This window comes from Drosophila subpulchrella, unplaced genomic scaffold (genome assembly GCF_014743375.2).
Source record: "Drosophila subpulchrella strain 33 F10 #4 breed RU33 unplaced genomic scaffold, RU_Dsub_v1.1 Primary Assembly Seq93, whole genome shotgun sequence".
Lineage (NCBI taxonomy): Eukaryota > Metazoa > Arthropoda > Insecta > Diptera > Drosophilidae > Drosophila > Drosophila subpulchrella.
The window spans coordinates 68,533-79,715 of NW_023665727.1; the positions used below are offsets into that span (position 1 = coordinate 68,533).

At 33.7% G+C, this 11,183-nt stretch overlaps 2 non-coding genes and 1 pseudogene across 2 annotated transcripts; all 3 read left to right on the plus strand.

Annotated features, from left to right (window-relative positions):
- Positions 1-4,926: 4,926 nt before the first annotated feature.
- On the plus strand, positions 4,927-6,921 carry LOC119562763. Its single transcript, XR_005222014.1, has one exon. It is a non-coding gene; the product is annotated as a small subunit ribosomal RNA (ribosomal RNA).
- A 658-nt stretch (positions 6,922-7,579) lies between these two features.
- On the plus strand, positions 7,580-7,758 carry LOC119562773. Its single transcript, XR_005222022.1, has one exon. It is a non-coding gene; the product is annotated as a 5.8S ribosomal RNA (ribosomal RNA).
- Positions 7,759-8,158: 400 nt separating this feature from the next.
- Positions 8,159-10,945, plus strand: LOC119562769 (annotated as a pseudogene).
- Positions 10,946-11,183: the final 238 nt, after the last annotated feature.

An 11,183-nucleotide genomic window follows, 5' to 3' on the forward strand; every position in this document is an offset into this window, starting at 1 on the left:
CTATGGATATGCATAGAAATCCATACAAAAGTAAAAAAAAATTATGTATAGAAAAATATACATATATTTATATAAGTGAATCGTATGGATATGGCTTATAGGTATAATACCTATAAGGCATAATAATGTATAACAAGTAAATATACATTGAAATGTGAATGCATTGTATGGATATGGCATATAAATGCCATATATATAGAAATAAATTGTATATCAATGATATAACAATTATAAACCTAGTGAGGGGCGGCACTAGTGAATGAATCGTATGGATATGGCTTATAGGTATAATACCTATAAGGCATAATAATGTATAATATAATAAATATACATTAAGATATGAATGGATTGTATAAATATGGCATAGAAATGCCATATACATAAGAATAAATGGTAGAATTTACCCATATATCACTGAAACACGATATATAAACCTAGTGATAGCTGGCACTAGTACTGTAAACAGGCACGCAATAGTGCGTGGGGTAAAAAACTACTATAGGGAGGTGGTCGTTGGCGGGCCCCTCCTCGTATTGGTCAAAACTTATGTTATGCATATGAATTTGTCAATACTATATAGAACGCCAAGCATATCCATATAAACTATGGATATGCATAGAAATCCATACAAAAGTAAAAAAAAATTATGTATAGAAAAATATACATATATTTATATAAGTGAATCGTATGGATATGGCTTATAGGTATAATACCTATAAGGCATAATAATGTATAACAAGTAAATATACATTGAAATGTGAATGCATTGTATGGATATGGCATATAAATGCCATATATATAGAAATAAATTGTATATCAATGATATAACAATTATAAACCTAGTGAGGGGCGGCACTAGTGAATGAATCGTATGGATATGGCTTATAGGTATAATACCTATAAGGCATAATAATGTATAATATAATAAATATACATTAAGATATGAATGGATTGTATAAATATGGCATAGAAATGCCATATACATAAGAATAAATGGTAGAATTTACCCATATATCACTGAAACACGATATATAAACCTAGTGATAGCTGGCACTAGTACTGTAAACAGGCACGCAATAGTGCGTGGGGTAAAAAACTACTATAGGGAGGTGGTCGTTGGCGGGCCCCTCCTCGTATTGGTCAAAACTTATGTTATGCATATGAATTTGTCAATACTATATAGAACGCCAAGCATATCCATATAAACTATGGATATGCATAGAAAACCATACAAAAGTAAAAAAAAATTATGTATAGAAAAATATACATATATTTATATAAGTGAATCGTATGGATATGGCTTATAGGTATAATACCTATAAGGCATAATAATGTATAACAAGTAAATATACATTGAAATGTGAATGCATTGTATGGATATGGCATATAAATGCCATATATATAGAAATAAATTGTATATCAATGATATAACAATTATAAACCTAGTGAGGGGCGGCACTAGTGAATGAATCGTATGGATATGGCTTATAGGTATAATACCTATAAGGCATAATAATGTATAATATAATAAATATACATTAAGATATGAATGGATTGTATAAATATGGCATAGAAATGCCATATACATAAGAATAAATGGTAGAATTTACCCATATATCACTGAAACACGATATATAAACCTAGTGATAGCTGGCACTAGTACTGTAAACAGGCACGCAATAGTGCGTGGGGTAAAAAACTACTATAGGGAGGTGGTCGTTGGCGGGCCCCTCCTCGTATTGGTCAAAACTTATGTTATGCATATGAATTTGTCAATACTATATAGAACGCCAAGCATATCCATATAAACTATGGATATGCATAGAAAACCATACAAAAGTAAAAAAAAATTATGTATAGAAAAATATACATATATTTATATAAGTGAATCGTATGGATATGGCTTATAGGTATAATACCTATAAGGCATAATAATGTATAACAAGTAAATATACATTGAAATGTGAATGCATTGTATGGATATGGCATATAAATGCCATATATATAGAAATAAATTGTATATCAATGATATAACAATTATAAACCTAGTGAGGGGCGGCACTAGTGAATGAATCGTATGGATATGGCTTATAGGTATAATACCTATAAGGCATAATAATGTATAATATAATAAATATACATTAAGATATGAATGGATTGTATAAATATGGCATAGAAATGCCATATACATAAGAATAAATGGTAGAATTTACCCATATATCACTGAAACACGATATATAAACCTAGTGATAGCTGGCACTAGTACTGTAAACAGGCACGCAATAGTGCGTGGGGTAAAAAACTACTATAGGGAGGTGGTCGTTGGCGGGCCCCTCCTCGTATTGGTCAAAACTTATGTTATGCATATGAATTTGTCAATACTATATAGAACGCCAAGCATATCCATATAAACTATGGATATGCATAGAAAACCATACAAAAGTAAAAAAAAATTATGTATAGAAAAAATATATACATATATTTATATAAGTGAATCGTATGGATATGGCTTATAGGTATAATACCTATAAGGCATAATAATGTATAACAAGTAAATATACATTGAAATGTGAATGCATTGTATGGATATGGCATATAAATGCCATATATATAGAAATAAATTGTATATCAATGATATAACAATTATAAACCTAGTGAGGGGCGGCACTAGTGAATGAATCGTATGGATATGGCTTATAGGTATAATACCTATAAGGCATAATAATGTATAATATAATAAATATACATTAAGATATGAATGGATTGTATAAATATGGCATAGAAATGCCATATACATAAGAATAAATGGTAGAATTTACCCATATATCACTGAAACACGATATATAAACCTAGTGATAGCTGGCACTAGTACTGTAAACAGGCACGCAATAGTGCGTGGGGTAAAAAACTACTATAGGGAGGTGGTCGTTGGCGGGGCCCCTCCTCGTATTGGTCAAAACTTATGTTATGCATATGAATTTGTCAATACTATATAGAACGCCAAGCATATCCATATAAACTATGGATATGCATAGAAATCCATACAAAAGTAAAAAAAAATTATGTATAGAAAAATATACATATATTTATATAAGTGAATCGTATGGATATGGCTTATAGGTATAATACCTATAAGGCATAATAATGTATAACAAGTAAATATACATTGAAATGTGAATGCATTGTATGGATATGGCATATAAATGCCATATATATAGAAATAAATTGTATATCAATGATATAACAATTATAAACCTAGTGAGGGGCGGCACTAGTGAATGAATCGTATGGATATGGCTTATAGGTATAATACCTATAAGGCATAATAATGTATAATATAATAAATATACATTAAGATATGAATGGATTGTATAAATATGGCATAGAAATGCCATATACATAAGAATAAATGGTAGAATTTACCCATATATCACTGAAACATGATATATAAACCTAGTGATAGCTGGCACTAGTACTGTAAACAGGCACGCAGTAGTGCGTGGGGTAAAAAACTACTATAGGGAGGTGGTCGTTGGCGGGCCCCTCCTCGTATTGGTCAAAACTTATGTTATGCGTAAACATATGATTTTGTCAATACTATAAAGAAAACTTGTTTTGTACATACAAAACTAAATGAATTATATGGATATTGAAAAATAAATGGCATTATATCCATATAATGAAAATATACTTGTATTCTCTTATTATAAGAGAGAATACCGTATAGTTGGTTGGCAAAGACAATTGAAAATACCCGAATTGCAGATGATGGGTTCAAAAACTACTATAGGGTGGTGTAGCAAATAATATGAAGATGATATATCCATATAATGGATATACACTAGTATTCTCTTATTATAATAGAGAATACCATATAAATGGTTGGCAAAGACAATTGAAAATACCCGAATTGAAGTTGACGGGTTCAAAAACTATTATAGGGTGATGTAGCAAATAAAATAATGAAGATATATCCATATAATGGAATTATATGTGTATTCTCTTATTATATGAGAGAGTACCAAACGGTTGATTGGCAAAGACAATTGAAAATACCCGAATTAAAGATATTGGGTCCAAAAACTACTATAGGATGGTCAATGGGCCGGCCATCTACTATTGACGTGACAAAATACTGTCTGTCGGTAGAGAAGATATTAATCCGTCAAATTTGTTTCTTTATTCATTTATGAATATGAGACTTGGCTCCACGGTTAATATTTTAAGCCCAAAGATAATAATGTTGAAACAAAGGCCAAGGTTTCTATTATACATAGAATAACAAATTGTTTCCGAACTTTATCGTTAATCCAAATAAATAATTACAATTGAGGCAGGCTAATAATGATATATATTTTGTATTGATAATCTTGATATATATGTATATTGGTCTGCCATTATCACATACTGAGTTATGTGATAATTCCCTGCGGGGATAAATTAAAAGAGGTGTCCCTATATTAAAGAAAATAATATATATATATATTATTTTTTCTAACGTACATATCATATATGCGCTCGGTTTTATATTATATATTACCAAAGAGTCTTATATGAATATATACAGATAAATTTTAAATTTATCATCAAAATACAAATGATTTAATTCAATATTTTATATTGGTTAAACAAAAATTGTACATGTGTGGATACAATAATGACGTATGTCGAACAAAAAAGATATTTTAGAATGAAATATGCAAATATAAAGAAAATTATTACGTATTACGAAAAAAAATATTGTGTTTTTAACATCAATAATTAAAAAACTTGTTATTATTAGTGGCGGAACAAGTATATATTGTGAAAACAACAAACGTATACGAATGCTATATAAAAATGGCCGTATTCGATAGAAAACAATCTATAAAATTTATATTGCTAATTTCTATTCAAAAATATGAATGAAATATGAATAAAAACATTATTCTGGTTGATCCTGCCAGTAGTTATATGCTTGTCTCAAAGATTAAGCCATGCATGTCTAAGTACACACGAATTAAAAGTGAAACCGCAAAAGGCTCATTATATCAGTTATGGTTCCTTAGATCGTTAACAGTTACTTGGATAACTGTGGTAATTCTAGAGCTAATACATGCAATTAAAACATGAACCTTATGGGACATGTGCTTTTATTAGGCTAAAACCAAGCGATCGCAAGATCGTTATATTGGTTGAACTCTAGATAACATGCAGATCGTATGGTCTTGTACCGACGACAGATCTTTCAAATGTCTGCCCTATCAACTTTTGATGGTAGTATCTAGGACTACCATGGTTGCAACGGGTAACGGGGAATCAGGGTTCGATTCCGGAGAGGGAGCCTGAGAAACGGCTACCACATCTAAGGAAGGCAGCAGGCGCGTAAATTACCCACTCCCAGCTCGGGGAGGTAGTGACGAAAAATAACAATACAGGACTCATATCCGAGGCCCTGTAATTGGAATGAGTACACTTTAAATCCTTTAACAAGGACCAATTGGAGGGCAAGTCTGGTGCCAGCAGCCGCGGTAATTCCAGCTCCAATAGCGTATATTAAAGTTGTTGCGGTTAAAACGTTCGTAGTTGAACTTGTGCTTCATACGGGTAGTACAACTTACAATTGTGGTTAGTACTATACCTTTATGTATGTAAGCGTATTACCGGTGGAGTTCTTACATGTGCTTAGATACTTGTATTTTTTCATATGTTCCTCCTATTTAAAAACCTGCATTAGTGCTCTTAAACGAGTGTTATTGTGGGCCGGTACAATTACTTTGAACAAATTAGAGTGCTTAAAGCAGGCTTCAAATGCCTGAATATTCTGTGCATGGGATAATGAAATAAGACCTCTGTTCTGCTTTCATTGGTTTTCAGATCAAGAGGTAATGATTAATAGAAGCAGTTTGGGGGCATTAGTATTACGACGCGAGAGGTGAAATTCTTGGACCGTCGTAAGACTAACTTAAGCGAAAGCATTTGCCAAAGATGTTTTCATTAATCAAGAACGAAAGTTAGAGGTTCGAAGGCGATCAGATACCGCCCTAGTTCTAACCATAAACGATGCCAGCTAGCAATTGGGTGTAGCTACTTTTATGGCTCTCTCAGTCGCTTCCCGGGAAACCAAAGCTTTTGGGCTCCGGGGGAAGTATGGTTGCAAAGCTGAAACTTAAAGGAATTGACGGAAGGGCACCACCAGGAGTGGAGCCTGCGGCTTAATTTGACTCAACACGGGAAAACTTACCAGGTCCGAACATAAGTGTGTAAGACAGATTGATAGCTCTTTCTCGAATCTATGGGTGGTGGTGCATGGCCGTTCTTAGTTCGTGGAGTGATTTGTCTGGTTAATTCCGATAACGAACGAGACTCAAATATATTAAATAGATATCTTCAGGATTATGGTGTTGAAGCTTATATAGCCTTCATTCATGGTGGCAGTAAAATGTTTATTGTGTTTGAATGTGTTTATATAAGTGGAGCCGTACCTGTTGGTTTGTCCCATTATAAGGACACTAGCTTCTTAAATGGACAAATTGCGTCTAGCAATAATGAGATTGAGCAATAACAGGTCTGTGATGCCCTTAGATGTCCTGGGCTGCACGCGCGCTACAATGAAAGTATCAACGTGTATTTCCTAGACCGAGAGGTCCGGGTAAACCGCTGAACCACTTTCATGCTTGGGATTGTGAACTGAAACTGTTCACATGAACTTGGAATTCCCAGTAAGTGTGAGTCATTAACTCGCATTGATTACGTCCCTGCCCTTTGTACACACCGCCCGTCGCTACTACCGATTGAATTATTTAGTGAGGTCTCCGGACGTGATCACTGTGACGCCTTGTGTGTTACGGTTGTTTCGCAAAAGTTGACCGAACTTGATTATTTAGAGGAAGTAAAAGTCGTAACAAGGTTTCCGTAGGTGAACCTGCGGAAGGATCATTATTGTTTAATATCCTTACCGTTAATAAAAAAATTTGTTTTTATTATAATAATATAATATATTATAGTAATACAAATAAAATATAAATTGCCAAAAATATGATCTTTTATAGATCAAATATAAAATTTCGAACAAGCAAATCGAAATAATAATTGTAATAATAAATATATTATTGCATTAAATAAGAGATAAATAAATAAGCAAAAGCAAACAAATAACAAATTCGAACAAGCAAATCGAAATTATTAAATTTATTTAATATTATTATTATATTGTATATTAAATGCAATTAATTAATAAAACACTGTGTGTATATGGACCATAATATACACGCGTTGCGATATGTATTGTTCATCTCAGTTATGCGCATACATTGGATAATGCAACAACCTAAAATGTACAATGTTGTACCTGATTATTACAGGTTAATGTTTTATATAAATTTCAATATATATCGCTAAAAAAAAGTATTAATACCGTAAATGCCATTTAAAAAAACTTGATATATTATTGGTTATATGAAACTAAGACATTTCGCAGCATTCGTTTTAGGTATAAAAATCAATTTATTGAAGGAATTGATATATGCCAGTAAAATGGTGTATTTTTAATTTCTTTCAATAAAAACATATATGACAAAATTACCAAACCAATATATAAAACTCTAAGCGGTGGATCACTCGGCTCATGGGTCGATGAAGAACGCAGCAAACTGTGCGTCATCGTGTGAACTGCAGGACACATGAACATCGACATTTTGAACGCATATCGCAGTCCATGCTGTTATGTACTTTAATTAATTTTATAGTGCTGCTTGGACTACATATGGTTGAGGGTTGTAAGACTATGCTAATTAAGTTGTTTATATAAATTTTATAATGAAATTTTATAAGCATATGGTATATTATTGGATAATAATAATTTAATTATTATATTATTCATAATATTAACAAATATATGAAAAACATTATCTCACATTAGTAAATAATTTGAATGTGAAAAACGAAGAGAAATATTTTCTTTTTCAATCAAATAATACTGAGAAATGTCTAGCATAAAAATTTATCTAGAATTGTCTCTTATTAAAGATTAGTAAATAGAAAGCCGTTGACAATATTATTATTCTTCGTTGATTCGTTAGACCAAACAAATGCCATACAAATATATAAAATATATAACGAATTTAATAAAATGTTTTATCATTATATATAAAGAATTAATTGCAAAAAAAGTTATACACAACCTCAACTCATATGGGACTACCCCCTGAATTTAAGCATATTAATTAGGGGAGGAAAAGAAACTAACCAGGATTTTCTTAGTAGCGGCGAGCGAAAAGAAATCAGTTCAGCACTAAGTCACTTTGTCTATATGGCAAATGTGAGATGCAGTGTATGGAGCGTCAATATTCTAGTATGAGAAATTAACGATTTAAGTCCTTCTTAAATGAGGCCATTTACCCATAGAGGGTGCCAGGCCCGTATAACGTTAATGATTACTAGATGATGTTTCCAAAGAGTCGTGTTGCTTGATAGTGCAGCACTAAGTGGGTGGTAAACTCCATCTAAAACTAAATATAACCATGAGACCGATAGTAAACAAGTACCGTGAGGGAAAGTTGAAAAGAACTCTGAATAGAGAGTTAAACAGTACGTGAAACTGCTTAGAGGTTAAGCCCGATGAACCTGAATATCCGTTATGGAAAATTCATCATTAAAATTGTAATATTTAAACAATATTATGATAATAGTGTGCATTTTTTCCATATAAGGACATTGTAATCTATTAGCATACAAAATTTATCATAAAATATAACTTATAGTTTATTCAAATTAATTTGCTTGCATTTTAACACAGAATAAATGTTATTAATTTGATAAAGTGCTGATAGATTTATATGAATACAGTGCGTTAATTTTTCGGAATTATATAATGGCATAATTATCATTGATTTTTGTGTTTATTATATGCACTTGTATGATTAACAATGCGAAAGATTCAGGATACCTTCGGGACCCGTCTTGAAACACGGACCAAGGAGTCTAACATATGTGCAAGTTATTGGGATATAAACCTAATAGCGTAATTAACTTGACTAATAATGGGATTAGTTTTTTAACTATTTATAGCTAATTAACACAATCCCGGGGCGTTCTATATAGTTATGTATAATGATATTTATATTATTTATGCCTCTAACTGGAACGTACCTTGAGCATATATGCTGTGACCCGAAAGATGGTGAACTATACTTGATCAGGTTGAAGTCAGGGGAAACCCTGATGGAAGACCGAAACAGTTCTGACGTGCAAATCGATTGTCAGAATTGAGTATAGGGGCGAAAGACCAATCGAACCATCTAGTAGCTGGTTCCTTCCGAAGTTTCCCTCAGGATAGCTGGTGCATTTTAATGTTATATAAAATAATCTTATCTGGTAAAGCGAATGATTAGAGGCCTTAGGGTCGAAACGATCTTAACCTATTCTCAAACTTTAAATGGGTAAGAACCTTAACTTTCTTGATATGAAGTTCAAGGTTATGATATAATGTGCCCAGTGGGCCACTTTTGGTAAGCAGAACTGGCGCTGTGGGATGAACCAAACGTAATGTTACGGTGCCCAAATTAACAACTCATGCAGATACCATGAAAGGCGTTGGTTGCTTAAAACAGCAGGACGGTGATCATGGAAGTCGAAATCCGCTAAGGAGTGTGTAACAACTCACCTGCCGAAGCAACTAGCCCTTAAAATGGATGGCGCTTAAGTTGTATACCTATACATTACCGCTAAAGTAGATGATTTATATTACTTGTGATATAAATTTTGAAACTTTAGTGAGTAGGAAGGTACAATGGTATGCGTAGAAGTGTTTGGCGTAAGCCTGCATGGAGCTGCCATTGGTACAGATCTTGGTGGTAGTAGCAAATAATCGAATGAGACCTTGGAGGACTGAAGTGGAGAAGGGTTTCGTGTGAACAGTGGTTGATCACGAGTTAGTCGGTCCTAAGTTCAAGGCGAAAGCCGAAAATTTTCAAGTAAAAACACAAATGCCATACAAATATAATTATATTATATAAATCAAGCTAATTAATATACTTGAATAATTTTGAACGAAAGGGAATACGGTTCCAATTCCGTAACCTGTTGAGTATCCGTTTGTTATTAAATATGGGCCTCGTGCTCATCCTGGCAACAGGAACGACCATAAAGAAGCCGTCGAGAGATATCGGAAGAGTTTTCTTTTCTGTTTTATAGCCGTACTACCATGGAAGTCTTTCGCAGAGAGATATGGTAGATGGGCTAGAAGAGCATGACATATACTGTTGTGTCGATATTTTCTCCTCGGACCTTGAAAATTTATGGTGGGGACACGCAAACTTCTCAACAGGCCGTACCAATATCCGCAGCTGGTCTCCAAGGTGAAGAGTCTCTAGTCGATAGAATAATGTAGGTAAGGGAAGTCGGCAAATTAGATCCGTAACTTCGGGATAAGGATTGGCTCTGAAGATTGAGATAGTCGGGCTTGATTGGGAAACAATAACATGGTTTATGTGCTCGTTCTGGGTAAATAGAGTGTCTGGCATTTATGTTGGTCACTTGTTCCCCGGATAGTTTAGTTACGTAGCCAATTGTGGAACTTTCTTGCTAAAATTTTTAAGAATACTAATTGGGTTAAACCAATTAGTTCTTATTAATTATAACGATTATCAATTAACAATCAATTCAGAACTGGCACGGACTTGGGGAATCCGACTGTCTAATTAAAACAAAGCATTGTGATGGCCCTAGCGGGTGTTGACACAATGTGATTTCTGCCCAGTGCTCTGAATGTCAAAGTGAAGAAATTCAAGTAAGCGCGGGTCAACGGCGGGAGTAACTATGACTCTCTTAAGGTAGCCAAATGCCTCGTCATCTAATTAGTGACGCGCATGAATGGATTAACGAGATTCCTACTGTCCCTATCTACACACAGTCGGTTTTGGTTGCTCGCGAGAACAGACGTGTTTTTTCCGTACGCTCCGCGAGTAAAGTGCATTTAGGCAGTAAAACAACAGGTACATTGTTTGAAATAGTGCGAAAATTCGTGTTTCGTGCTTGCGAACACAGTGCGTGTTGTTTCCGTTTGAAATTCTGCGGAAATCGGCGAATTCGCGTTTTCTTTTTGGAAAATTTTCCATTAAGACATTTGTGTCGCGAGAGAGGCGCTCTCTCGAAGAGGCGTTTGCCTAATTTAGGCACATTTTGTCGCCCCACAGCTGTGCGGT